Source organism: Ooceraea biroi, chromosome 11 (genome assembly GCF_003672135.1).
Source record: "Ooceraea biroi isolate clonal line C1 chromosome 11, Obir_v5.4, whole genome shotgun sequence".
NCBI lineage: Eukaryota > Metazoa > Arthropoda > Insecta > Hymenoptera > Formicidae > Ooceraea > Ooceraea biroi.
This window is the reverse complement of record NC_039516.1, coordinates 4,046,178-4,060,421: the sequence shown is the minus strand read 5'-3', so window position 1 is coordinate 4,060,421 and position 14,244 is coordinate 4,046,178. Positions and strand designations below refer to the sequence as shown.

Here is a 14,244-nt window from a genome sequence, read left to right as displayed (position 1 = left end):
TCGCGGTACTATAAATTATTCCTCGGCATTCAGCCGAGACTCTATCTCGACATCTTGGGATATTCCCCGGCGCGGATAAAGCCGTTCGGGCGCGCATACCGTCGCTCGTATCTGAAATAATGATCTCCATTACGTAGGGAAATCATCGAATCCCGATGCATCGGCGATCGAACGACAAATCCGGACACGCCTAGCCTCATTCACGCTAAAAAGCCGCTTACGTTATGTCTGGCGATATAACGGGAATCGCGTCGAGAATAGCGGAAATGGTGACTCGAAACGGTCAGGTCCAAAATTGGCATCGTTCCGAAATATAATATTATTCTCCTTCAGTGAGGTCTGTTACGCGAACCGATTTTGAAAATCCGATGCTATGTTGGGCGATTGTATCCTGTCACGAATTCCGCTTTTTCCTCGATGTATTCCTGGTACTTGCCTTAAAATAGTCAAATTTGAAATTTTGTCTTCCGCATCGATTATTTTAAGATATTACACATTATTCGCTAGCAGTTTATTTATTTATTTCTAATGTATATTACGTTTGGGAAGTAGCTTGAAAAGAGATTAGTTTATTTTTCAGAATTTAAAGCTTTCTACAGTTTTAAGCTCTTGATACTGACAAGTAACACTACCCAAGTGTCACACACCGATTTTGATAAGCTTTGAATATGTTGTTGTCTAGGTCAAAATATAAGATACATATTTTTTTATATCGGCCCGTTTTGCCATTAAGGGGGTGAAACACCCTCTTGAAAAAAATTGGGTTTTATATTTCTTAGCGAATACCGTCGAAACAATAAAACATATAAGAAAAAGTTTCAAGTAAAAGTTTTATGGATTCTAATGTACTTTATAACAGTGCAATCAGATTTTTCGAAAATGTCATATTTTTCGAAATTCCTTTCCCCCTCCACAATTTTTGAAAATTTTAAAATTTATCTTTCAGCAAAACTTCAAGCATATTTAACGACAATTCAACCATATATGATAAGGTCATATTCTGAAAACGCATTTTTCAAAAATAAGCTAAAAGTACCTCTATATCGCTACATACGCGCCCCGTCCGTATTCTCGTATTTAATACGCTAGTTACTCCTGGCAACAGTTTTTTCGCACAGAGATAACAATGCAGTCGGGGGATTACTTTTAATTAACAAAATAAGTCAGGTTCTCGCCCTCTGCCGGACCCAGAAATGGTCAACGTAGAGCTGACAAGAAAATTTTACTTTTTTTATTTTTTTCAATATTTCTAAATTTGTTCGTTTTTTTCTCTATACTTGCATATATACTAACATTTCTTATAAATTAACATATATTTGTGTGTGTGTGTGTGTATAAAACCCGATTTTTTTCAAGAGGGTGTTTCACCCCCTTAATGGCAAAACGGGCCGATATAAAAAAATATGTATCTCATATTTTGACCTAGACAACAACATATTCGAAGCTTATCAAAATCGGCGTGTGACACTTGGGTAGTGTTACTTGTGAGAATACAGTGTTTTTAACAACAGAAACACGCCAATCACGATATAATCAATTGCAATCCATTAATCAACTCGCATTTTATTATTGTCGAGCTTTTATCGAACGTTTAATCGTGCAGCATTCCTGGCGAATTGGTCATCCATGATGCCGTTTTCGTTCATCTCCATTCTTCCCCTCTGGCTTATCTTTCGTGGTGCTCGCATTAGCCACGATGGACTGCGAAACTCTCCCTTTCGTTCTTTTCGTACGGCAACGTCCAATCGACGATCTTTTTGTTGTCAGCGAAACGGAACCGGGCTCGCCGTTGCGGCGCGCGATTTTCATTCCGCTATTTTCCTCCGTTTTTCCGTTCGTCCCGTTCTCGCTTTGTCCGCTCGCCGATCGCACGAGCAGGCAGGCCAATTTTACGATTAAGCAATCTGACGCTCGAACGGCTATAGTAATGATGCTGGCAGAAGAGAGAGAGAGAGAGAGAGATCGAACCGGTTCGCATGCGGTTACAACTAATTTAAAGTGGCCAAGAAGAGAGAGAGAGAGAGCGAATCACGCGTTTATTAGCTCCACGCTCCTCCCGTGGCATTTTTCCTCGGTGCGTCGGTGTTATTGAAAGCTGATCGCGAGCGTACTCACGCGCGTAGCGCAATCCGGTCCACGAGACTTCTCGTTTGTTTCCCCAGTGGAAAATTGTGTTTACGTAATGCGTTACCGGATACGTGTCGTCCGCGTCGATCGAGATGCCTGTAGTCCTGGACCCCGTCCGATGCCGGGTCCATCCGGATCGATTCGTTGAATAAACAGTTTCCCGTGCGCGGCGAAAGCCGAGCTCATCGATCCGAATTAATGGCGCGGGAGGTTTACCTGGAGCACCGTTACCGAACAAGTGCTCTTTAACATCTCTTTATTCCGTCTCGATTTGTCGACTAGGTCACGGGTCATCACCCGTGCGGTGGAGCCGCACGATGCATTCATGACCCAAAACTATCACACGTCGAGGTCTAGGGTAACCCACACACGCACACGCTCGAATGCGTACGCGCATTGGACGACTATTAATTCGGTACAATTTTCCAGTAATGTTAAACGGATTAATTCGCATTTCGATGTATTTGCTGGCTCGCGGAGAAATGCGAGAGATTCGTGCGCACTACATCCCGGAACAATCGTTATTCCTCTTGACATAATAATAGAAGATAAATTAAAAAGATGATGGTTCCACGTAATTCAATATCGGCTGTATTTCAATATCGGAATATCGTCAGATTTTGGTTTTTCGAGAACACGTGCCTGTGGATTGAATTAAGCTCGCTCTTTGCGAGCTGCGATTAAGTATAAAACATTTATTTGCAAACTTTTCTGTGATTTTTAAGTGATTCAATAAAGTTCTAATTCGTGACTGAATTGCAAGAATATCAGATCGAAAATTGAAGATTAAATAGAGAAACAGTATTCGCGGTCGCGTTCTCGTTGCGATTTCCGGTGGGCGGGGCATTCATAAAAGAGCGATCGCAGTTCTCGAATATCCCATACACGTGCAATTACTGCTTATGGAAAATATGAACGGCGATGAATGGAGAAAGTAATAATGTGTACACAAAAGTAGGGCTTCCGTCGCGACCGTCGCTTTTGGCGCTATAATGCCGACGTCCGTACAGTCACTGTGATCGAGGATAAATAGACGGCATCAGGAAGAAGCGTGTCGGACTTTCCGAGGGCTCTCCCTTCCGCGACAAAGGACTTTCCGCGACGCTGAAAGCCGAGATGCAATTCCCTCCTCGTGTGTCCGCGCGCCCTCGGCTGTCGAAGCCGTCGTCCGTAAGGGAGGCTGACTGCTTTTAAATACGACGACGAAGTGCGCGGCACACCGTGTGTTGCCGTTTGTTGCCGTCGCAAGTGGCAGTGCAAGGGAGAGCCAAAAGCCGAGACTTGGAGCGAGCCAGCTTCTGCGGACTTTCGAGTCGGCTGCGCGGCGGTAGCGAGAGGAGCCTTCAATTTTAATGAAGCAAACGCGCATAGAAAGGAACGGGTGAGAGAGGGTGGGATAGGGGAAATGTACAGGGAACGGAGGCGGAGAGCAGAGGCCCTCTTGGCTGAGAAGAAAGTTTCGCCGGAATCGCTCCTTGAAATCCGTACCGAGGGCGGGCAGGCGAATTTCAGAGCCGCTCTGAATATTCGACCCGGCGGGCGGCTCCGACCGAAACGCTCGTGGAAGAACCGGAATAATACGGAGCAGCCATTGAGAGTCGCCGCTGTTAATTCGACCGGCGCGATACTATCCGCTATGGAAAACGGTGTATACACGGGCGAGCAGTATTACGGCACTGCGTCGGTATAATAACGGCGCGTGGGCGTGGATAATAACGCCGCGCGTGAATTTTGTAGAATAATCCGCTCGAATAATAACCGATCTCGCGCGGATACTGACGCACCGGTTCAATCGTCGAACCGCGATTCAGTTGTAATCACGACAACGGGTGTGTATGTGTGCGTTGCGCGGTGTGTTGCCTTTAGATACGCAGACGAGATGTCGCGCGTTTTAATTCGCATCGCGATTTCACGCTTCTCGCACGGCCGGCCACGTCGCTCGGAATTAGAGTACACGAATACGCGATATTCGAGATACATGGATTCTATATTATTAGAAAATGTTACATTCGGATGTATCCATACGTCCATCGGAAGCGGGATTAAAAAATGGAGAATTTAACAGAAATATACAGCCGTAGAGTTACGCAGCATGAATGCCCAAAGCTCAATTTCGATGACCGAGATCATCGAATCGGTTGGAAGATGATTCCAGAGTTACGCTTTGGAAATAACCGGGGAAGGTTTAATTAATTCACCTCGCTGAAGCGATACGTCCTATTCCGCGAGATCCGAAACGCACGAGTTATTACGTCACGGCAGGAAAACCTCTGCGGTTCATTTGCATCGAATTAGCATGAGCGAAAATACGGAGCTTTTAATTTCGCGATTCGGCAGAACGGAGTATCAGCGCATTCGGCGAGAGCTCGCTGGAACAGCCGAGACCGACAATACCAGGACGCGCGTTAGTCAACGAAAATTTCTGGGGCAGTAATAACTCGCCGCAGAATTTCTCGCCTTGAAAACTCTGATTTGCGGGCTCTTTGAGCATCGACAGACGGATAAGAGCACCCGGGGGAATTGACGGGCGAGCACGCCGACGGAAGGTCGTCAGATTTTCGTCGGCTACGGAAGATATTTCTCCGCGCGTGTACACGTCTTATCCCACCGGTCGGTCGGTCGGTCGGTCGATCTTAATTAACACACTCGCGTTATATATCTTTCTCTCTCTTTCCTCTCTCTCCCCCGGGTCCGACAGTTGAAACAAAGGATACCGCCGCTTTGTTCCTCCCATCGACGGAGGCTCTTTCGCACGCTCGCTCAGCCCGCAGGATAGGGCGTGTCCGCTCGCACAAGCGCTCCCTTCGGAACCAGTTTCGCTTGTTTGTAAACACTCAGGAGGATTTCCATTCACTCGGAGGAATTCCACCTCAAGACCGCCACTGCCACGCGGTCCATTTCATTACTTCTCGACACGGATTCGAATCGCCATTGTGTCGTCCGCCAGAAAGTTCCATCGCCGGTTACGGGCCGCCCTGGGGTCCATTTCTCTCTCTCTCTCTCTCTTGTTCTTGCAGCTTTGCTTAAAAAACAATCGCCGAACTCGTAAAGGAAAAGAGAGATACGAGGAACATCTCAGAGGCGAGCAAAATCCCGACCTGTAAATTGACTCGCAACGATCGCAGGAAATCCACCAGCCTCCTCTCTCTCTCTCTCTCTCTCTCTTTCTCCCTTATGCATCGTGCTCGCCTTCGGCGATGCGAACACGTCGTACCACCGGCAAGGATATAATTTCATTTTCCGCTCTTTGAACGCTTTGTTTTGCGGATTATTCACGCCTCCATCGGTTCACGCTTGGAGATTCGAGCGTTTCCGAGGAAAGGCCTATTCTATACAATCGTTCTCGCAACCCCCGTCGACTCCCGAAACAACCGATGGTAACACAAAGTGAAATGATTTATAAGTCACCTAAAATCTAAAGGCAGAACGTGTTTTAGGTGTCCCTAACTGTAACGTTTCGGGAACAATGAAACGTTATAGTTAGATACGCAGAAAGTGGACTCGAGCAAAAACGAATTTTTTCACGTTTTCATCTCTCGAGGAAAATTAACTCAACATTTTCGTTTAATTAAATTAACTTCGCATATTACCAATTAATGTCGACATCAAATATCAGTACAATGTGAATTAATTTCTACATTTAACATACAAGGTGTAAAAATCATTTGCAGATTATAATTGTTGTTTGAGAAATTATTTATTATCTTCTAATCGAGAACGCGTTTAAAAATTCAGCGCTAGTGATGTACATTAAATAATTACGCGACGTGAAATAGTGAAATTCACGCATAGACATTTTTTGAAGCGTGCGTATCACGGTAACGGAATCGATAAGAAATCAATGAAAAGCATCCCGATTGTTCTCTCAGGTGCAGCTCGGGGATGGACCCGAAATGACATTAGGCACAATCCCCTCGGATCGGTGACAATCGTCCCTGGCAAATAGACGTCCCGCGTAACCGCATCGGGTTTATTGCCGGACGAGGATCTTGTCGTCCGCGTGCGATACAATTTAAGTTACCCGAGTTCCCCGGCGCTTTCGCTTGCGCGCGGCCGCAGGAAACACAAAGGGATGTCCATTTGCCATCTGATAATAATTGGAAAAGTTATCGTCGGGATGGAGTTTTGCCCGCAACTAACATTTTCCCTCGAAACTATCCCGGCCCGATGTAAAATGGAGAAACTTTCGCATCAAGGAATAACTTCCGCCGCTTTTGAATGATATTACTTCTTTCCGCCCGCAAATTCCCGACGAAGCGCCTCCGCGGCTTCTCGGAGGGACTTATAAACGCGCGAGCCCAGTGATTTGTCGGGGCAAAGGGGAGGATATACCGCCACCGTGTACCGTGGCGCGTACCCCTCGAGAAGGGAAACTTGTTGTTTGTGAAATATAGAATATTTAATCCGCCGGATGGTAGTACCGCTTGGTGGTTTCGTTCCGAAATCTTATCTTGAGATGCCGCTTTCGGGAGGAGCACGAGGACCACAGTTTTCCGGAGCGAAATCGCGGAGCCCCAAACTGTTAAATGATAGCGATCGCTGAGCGAATTTGCATCGAGGATCGAAAAGATGGCGAGGCCCTCTTCGCAAACTTGATCCCTCGTAGACTCGCATTAAGCTCAAACTTCGATAAAAACTTCACGAGCGCTTTTCAGGATGTGATTTATATCAGAGTGTATCGGTATTAGACAATATGAGGAAATTTGATAAAGATATTGTTATAATAGTTAACTTCAACAGAACTACGCGATTTTACCAATTTTTCTTTTCAACTTTCATATCAAGTTTCAAGGTATCATTTGCTGATATCAGCGAGTTTTAGTTAGACGCTTTTTCTATGGATTTTCGATGCCTTCGCAGAAATGAGTTCAATTATTTTATCGAGTGATGTTACACGGTGGCGATACCTGAGAGCAGTCCTTGATAAATTCGAGTTTAGAAGCCACACAGTGTCTCTTAAAGTCACCACCGATTCTCGATACATTTGTGGGAATGGAAAATCGACAGATATGCCGAAGATTGTGCACCGTGCACCGCGAATCCAACGCTTTCATTACTTGGCAAATCGAATTTCGCGAGGATTGTGTTACTTTACCGCTTCGCGGCTCCGCTATTTCCATTTTGGTCAACTATCCGCAAATATAATTCCGAGGCAGTACCGAATGTATGGTTCGTTTATTGCTACTTGACGGTAGCTTGACGAGAAGGAAATGAGATTGCAGCGATGCGTAAACAATTATTGAAAAAAATTCTGAGATAAGCGTACGTGCTCCGATAGAATAAAATTTAAAAACTATGATACATGCGCGTGTGAATGCTGGAAACGGTTTTCATTAACGGTAGACAACTTTTCAAGAACGTATAAAGAGTATGCTGCGAGTGCTCTATGCTGCCACATCTTGTAATAAATTAATCCGCTTTGTATTTTTCTCATATTTAATACATCGTTTGTATTATACTTTAAACAGTCGTTGTTAATGTCTAAAGTGCGAGTGATGCAAATATTGAACGGTATGCGAAAAAGAATACTGCGTTTCAAGACCTTCCAAACAAACGCGCTTCTCAATTCTTTCTTTTCCTGTATTTCTCATCTTTCGTACATGTATATGTGTCTGTAAAAGGCACACCTCTACAGTGTAGAGTCTGCACACGCGTTTGCATCATTTTCAGAAAGCGGCGGGCAAGGAACATTTCAATCAACGGAAGCGTTGTCCGTCCAGCTGGGAACGTTAAACGCTCATCGTCGCTCGCTCGTCGATTGCGCGCGATCGCGTTATTACTTTGAATCGACGTAATTCGGACCGCCAATCGCAGCCGCATTGTGCCGCATCGCTGTGCACGCGGCCGACGAGTTGACGCATCATTACGGAAATTGTAAACGCCGCGAAAATTCGCTCGCGCTCGCGCGACTCGCCGGCGGAATTAACGATCGGCGAACGATCGGCGGGGCCCCTCCGCGTCTGTCCGCTCGCTCGGACGGAACCACCGCTGCCGGCTGCCCGAACGAACGGTATCCAATCAAACTTGGTATTCCGGCGGCGTGTCCAGGCTACCCCCTGCTGCTGCTGTTGCGCTGCATTTGGTTAGAAGTGATTTTTCGCAATCAATAACTTCACTGTTTACGCGCGCCGCTTCCTATGCGGCGCCGCTCGCTCTTCGCTGCCCCCGCGAGCCCCGACGTAGTAATTGCATTTGCACCGCGCGCGCGGCGAAGCTTTCAGAATTCTCCTGACGAAATTCCATCGATTCCGCGTCTGTCGGCGCGATCGCGCGCGATAGAAACGGAAAAAGGAAACGGAAAAGAGAGACAAAGAGAGAGAGAGAGAGTCTGACGGCCGCTGGCGCGCATATAAACGGGCGGAGCTCGCTAGACGGGAGACAGCGCGGCGCGACGACTATTTATTGTTTCTTTGAGCGTTTAATTAAACCCTGCGCGGGATGTAAGTAAATTTCTCTTATTTCACTCGCGCGCGGATGTGCTTCGATCCTCCCGTTAGGCAGGGACGGGTATCGCCTGTGCAGCAAATCTTTCCTCGCTCGTGTCGCGCGGGTAGTTTGCTCAGACGCGCTGTGTATACGCGAAGGTGTACATCAATTTTATTCCTAGCGTTTTGCGAATCCGCCTGGAAGTAAAATTACTTTGTGTCCGAGTGCCTTCTTCATGTTTGTACATTAATCATGCTTTGATAATAGTGCTGTAATCTTTTAATTGCGCGCTGTTGTAATATCCATATCGTATATTTCCAGGGCCAAGAGGTCAAAATCGATTTTGTTTAATGTTTCATTAATGAAATTCTGGACTGTTTGATATTTTACGTTAGCTTCAGTCCTCGACAATTCCGATATCCAATATGGACCGATTTAAAACGATCATTTTCGAAACGATAAACGGATAACGAGTCAGTGGTATTTTGCTCACGATCCAACAGAGAGAGAGAGGTCACGGAGCATATCTAGAATAGAGAGCGCGTATCTGCCGACTTTTTGAAAATTGAGATTTTGTCCAGCTAGGCATGACTATGCGTCATACCACCGCGCCGCTCGACATGCTCATCGAAGCGTGGCACGGTTCGAGCCAGCAGAATTTCAAAACGGTGGACATTTCCGTCGCGATGTCTAGCGTTGCCGCGGCCGTGACACTGCACAAATGCGTGGCATCGGTTTTTCGCACGCGCGCGTCCGCCCGCTCCTCGTCGTGCGAAAGAATCCTGATGCGACGCGACGTGCAGACGGCGCAAAAAGGAAATGCATTTTGACACGGGGCACAACCAAGCGGAAGTTTAAATGCATTTCTAAAACCACCGAGGGAGGGAAGAGGAAACTTTCAGCGTCGCGGCATTCCTGTCGTGGGAAAAATTAAAAAATATAACTCGTTAGAACTAGCTGACGTAGCGCGAAAAAAGTTTCATCTCATATTCAAAGTTCTATTGAGTGCAGCGTTCCTCGCGACATGCACCATGCCGATCGTCTAATTTTCGATCTATTTATCACACATTTCTCTCGTCTGATGCGTTTTATTAAACCACATTTTATCACGTTTTTGAAATGGCTTTCCGATCAACTCTCAGTTGCCGGAGTCTCGTCCTCGTCCTTATCAACTGCTTCCTGCAATATTTTCCAGTAATTCTATCCGGTACTAATTAACTTAATTTTCTTTGTTTCAGATGTGAACTGTTCCCAAGAGTATTATTGAATCGCGTTACGTAAGGAGTAGCCGGAGATCGCAATGAGGAAGGTAAGCCCGACAAGAGGGATGAGATTGCTTGAACGGAATTAACGACGATACAAATATTGGAAAATTATAGATGTCACTGGAAATGGTCACAGTAATAATCAGTTTTGGCACTGTAATCGTGTTCCATCTGCGCGAATGGAGTAACGTAACACATTTCCTGCGATTATAGATAATAATGACGGATCGTTCGCTTGTTGAAACTCATTACAATAATAAATCGCTTGATTATCATCGTGGATATTTATTAACGCGTTGTTATTGTTAATGAATAATTCTTTCTGCGTGATCGATAATTGTCTCGCATATTGCGCGCGGGCTGCATAACAGTTTCTCAATTGGTCATTGTTAACAACGAACAATTGAGCGATGAATGAAAAGCTCTTAACCGCATTTTCTGTTTTTCTGTTCCAGGACTCCTGACTATCGCGACTTTTCTCTCTACTTATTATCAGAAGCATTTCTTACTATTGCAATGTACCCGTAACACGGTGTCCGAATAAATAAGCGGTTATTCGTATTTTTGAGAATCGTGATAGCTTCGTAGTGTGCAAATGTAATTAGCGCGTGAAACCAGAAAAAAAAGAACATTGGAGCATACTACCTGTAACTCGTATTGCAACGAAGTAACGTTTTTTCCCCTCTTTCTACTCGACGATAGTTTAATCATCGACGATCGATTCATTAAAGTTCTTCGGTAAATTCTCTTGTTTGATCGAAAACGGAGATCAATGTACATAGCGAGAGTTTTGTATATTTGTAATATAGATAGGGCATTTTATTATATATATATATATAAACACAATAAAGTTATTTATATATATTTTAATCACAAGAGCAGAGCGTATACTTCTTTCTCTCATCCTAGCACACTTTGCGCGATTCGCCGCCATCGCCCGCATCTCATTGTTCCGTTGAGCGGCGGGGCGGCCGAAAGACTTATCTAAAATTCTATCAACCGTTGTGTATAATGTATATCCGTTTGTACAAAGTTGTGCGCGCGAGCGCGTGCACGCGCGGGAACATTAATATCATTAACGTCAGCGTAACGCGACGACCGACCGACCGATTTGTTCGTTCGTAGGTTTGAATGGTCGACTCCTCCGCTTCGCAACGGGCAGCATCGACGAAGAGTCGGCGCCAGAAGCATTAAATATTATTACACCCTGCATTATATTCGCCATCGCACTCCGGCGCCCGCGTCGATGATTAATAGGGATACTCCGCGTAGCGTGACGTCGAGTAATATGTGCGCATTGTAATAATAAAGCGGTACGAGAGGCATGAATTCGCGGATGGGTTAATTAGTACAAATTACTGCGGTATCAATTCTCGCCTACCGTTGCAAGCAGTCCGGCCTGGCGTGGCAGCGAACGGTAAATTAATTCCATTTAAGTCGCGTCTTGCGCGACGCGAGCACCGACCGAAGCCGAGACTCTGTATAAATATTAGCTTTCTGTTATACATCGATGTACCATAATTGTATGAAAAAAAAGAAATTAAATGTTTTCCCTCTGTAAATGTGGCTCCCAGACGGGCCGCGGCTACATTAAAGGAGACTATTTGCGTTTCGCAATAAAAAGGCTGAAGTGACAACATGGCGTCGTTGACTTACCCAGAAACGAGCGCTTTACTCACGGGAGGAACGTCTAATTGCCCTCTCCTTAATTCATTTTGTTACCAAGTCCCCAATTTCGAGATATGAAAACGTCGTTCCACCAAGACCGCTATGTCTGGCGCAGTTGGCTCGCAACGAAGTTAAGTGAAACTTGGTGGATTCAACCGTTTTATTTTTCCCGCATTATGCATCGTTGAATTGTGAATCGGCGAATCCGTCAAAGGCGAATAACGAGCGGGCGAAGATGTAGATTAATATCCCACTGCGAGAGACAAACTGCCGGTCGCAGCGTTTCCTTTTTTGCGCAAAATGTTCTTTGTACTGCGCTCTCACGACGTGTTTTTCGCGACGTGTCTTAAGGAGGAATTCTCAGCGCGATTATTACATGAGACTCGTACATCTGAGAAAAAGCAGGTTTTTACTTTCGTACTTATTCGGCCCAAATGGACTGGGGAAACTGTGCGGAGAGTGTCGAGGAACGTGCATGGCTGGCAGCGTAATAACGTTTCAGGAAGAAACTTAATATCTTTAATCCCCCTGCTATCGACAGCTTTAGTAAGCGCCGAGTATTTTTTTTCCTTTTTTTTTGTCCTTTTTTGGCGAGTCCCTTTTATAGATCGCGCTTGAGGCAACTACAACGCTCCCGCGACACATGGGCAAGCCACGTAATTGCGTCCTGCAATTGAAACTAGCGAGTATCGCATTTTCATTATCCCGCGATACGAGGTACGCAAAGCAGCGGTCTGGAGCTGAAATGTGAAATTTTTTCGGCGCGATCGTTGGCGAGCTTAAAATTTGAACATTTTTTAAAGAGAAAGGTTAAAGGAAGAAACTCTTTTTACTCGACGTCGTACGGATGACGCAAGTTGGGAAAGTGAAGGAAGGCACATAGATGAGAAAAAAAGATATTATCGCGAAGACGGAATGGCCGTACAATGAGAAGGACAATCCCCATTGTCGGCTTAAAAAGCGAGCCATGCGAATCGTCCCCCTCGCGATATCCGCGATGAATGAAATGCGAGATCGATCGCGATACAATGGCGACAGATCGCTCCTTCGTACGGGCTCGCCTTCTCTGGGTCTCGTACCTCCCGCCCCACTTTCGGTTGCCATTTGTGTCGTGCAATGGAGTGCACTGGTCCTGACAGCACTTCAGTCCCCTGCTTTCGCTTTGTCCGCCGCTGCGCTCCGACAATGAGACTCGGCTTCGCGATATGAATGAATCCTTCCGAGCCCGCCGGGTACATCCCCCTCTGGCTGGAAATGCTGCAGGTCCCCCGCGCACATCCGATGCCCGGTGCACTGGGAATATCGCGAACACCCACAGAGAGATAGAGAGAGAGGAGGGAGTGCCGTCAGACCGCTCATATTTCCTCCAATAAAGTCAAACGTCCTGGGGCATGACCTCTTCCGGCGGATCAACCAGCGATTCGTCCATATCGACACCTCCGACGCCTCTCAAACGGTACGTACATCTCATCCGAAAGCGATATTTTGCGAGGCTGCATGAGAATTATCCTCAGATATCGGCGAACAGTTTCGTCGCGACTTGACATGTACAACATTATTTTATTTCACGAGAGAAGATCGGTCCCTCTAGCGCGGGCTTCAAATTTCAATTTAATAAATTTCTGGTGACGGGATTCGGAACCGATCCTCTCTCGGGGAAATTTTCGAGGCCGACTTTACTCGCCGCAACTTTCTAATATTAGTCGGTAAATGTGCGAGAGCTAGTTTGATAAGTAAACGGAAAGTTCGGATTAAAATTCTGATAGGATAAAGAGCGGGTCCATTGAATTTAAACGAGCAAAGTTGTTTATTACACACCGCAAATCTAGCTCACGAAAACACTTTCACTCTCCTTCAGCTGTTTACATCGCTTAAAAATCGTTGGTAGTTTCACGTTTTAATTAAACGCAATGTGATTTCATGAATTTGAATTTCAATTTAAAATCGCGAAAAATTCACTATTAAAATCAAATCGAGAATTCTGATGCGGTCCTTGTAATATGCGTGATTAAAGTGGAAATGCGAACCTGTATTGCCGTTTAAATATTTGAAGAACCGGAAACAAATGATTGCGGAAATTGATCTCATGAAACGGCATAAATATATCTGCCCGAATTATTATCATGACAAATCGGCACATTTTCAGAGATAGATATGTGTCCGTAGAACATGAATCGGACGATGAGCAAAGGCGAACGTTTTACAAAAAAGAGCACGCCCTCGCGCGGATTGCAGATTTATTTATCCCTATCTAATGGATTCTATCGGGCTTTTCCAAGTTTTTTTCAGCTGCGCTTTAACGCTCACGTCAATCTTGTTATTCGCTCGATCCATTAGCGCTCGACGTCGCGCGCATGTGACGCTCGAGTTTCGCCAATCGCGATATTTTCGTTCCCGCTCGCAAGTCCCAAAATGTGCGTCCATATGCTTCCAGCTCGTGAGGAGATGTTTCGTCGCGCGCTCTTAGACGGAGCGAGCGCGCGCGGTACAAACTATATTAACGCCGCATATAAAGCGGGGAATCGCAGCGAAATTTATGTGGTTATTTGTCCTGCGGGTGGCTGTTACGCCAAGGCCGATGGACTATGCGCCGGTCCATATATCTTCCCTTTGCGAGAAACCTACCCCCGTTTCGCTTCCCCTCCGCATGGCGGAGGGCTCGCGCGGAGGGCTGCGTGCGCCCCTCTCGTCCGGCGCGTTCTGGAAACTACGCTGCAGATAATGAGGCGGCTGTTTTTTCTTATTTGCACGGCGAATG

At 45.9% G+C, this 14,244-nt stretch overlaps 1 protein-coding gene across 1 annotated transcript in view; it reads left to right on the top strand.

The window, feature by feature from the left end:
- Window positions 1–11,455, top strand: part of LOC105282942 (toll-like receptor 6) — a 50,019-nt gene extending 38,564 nt beyond the window's left edge. The window contains exons 2-3 of the mRNA XM_011345285.3: window positions 9,792–9,862; window positions 10,274–11,455. The gene's annotated coding sequence lies outside the window, so the exon portion shown is untranslated. The remainder of the gene's footprint in view (window positions 1–9,791; window positions 9,863–10,273) is intronic.
- The last annotated feature ends 2,789 nt before the right edge of the window (window positions 11,456–14,244 follow it).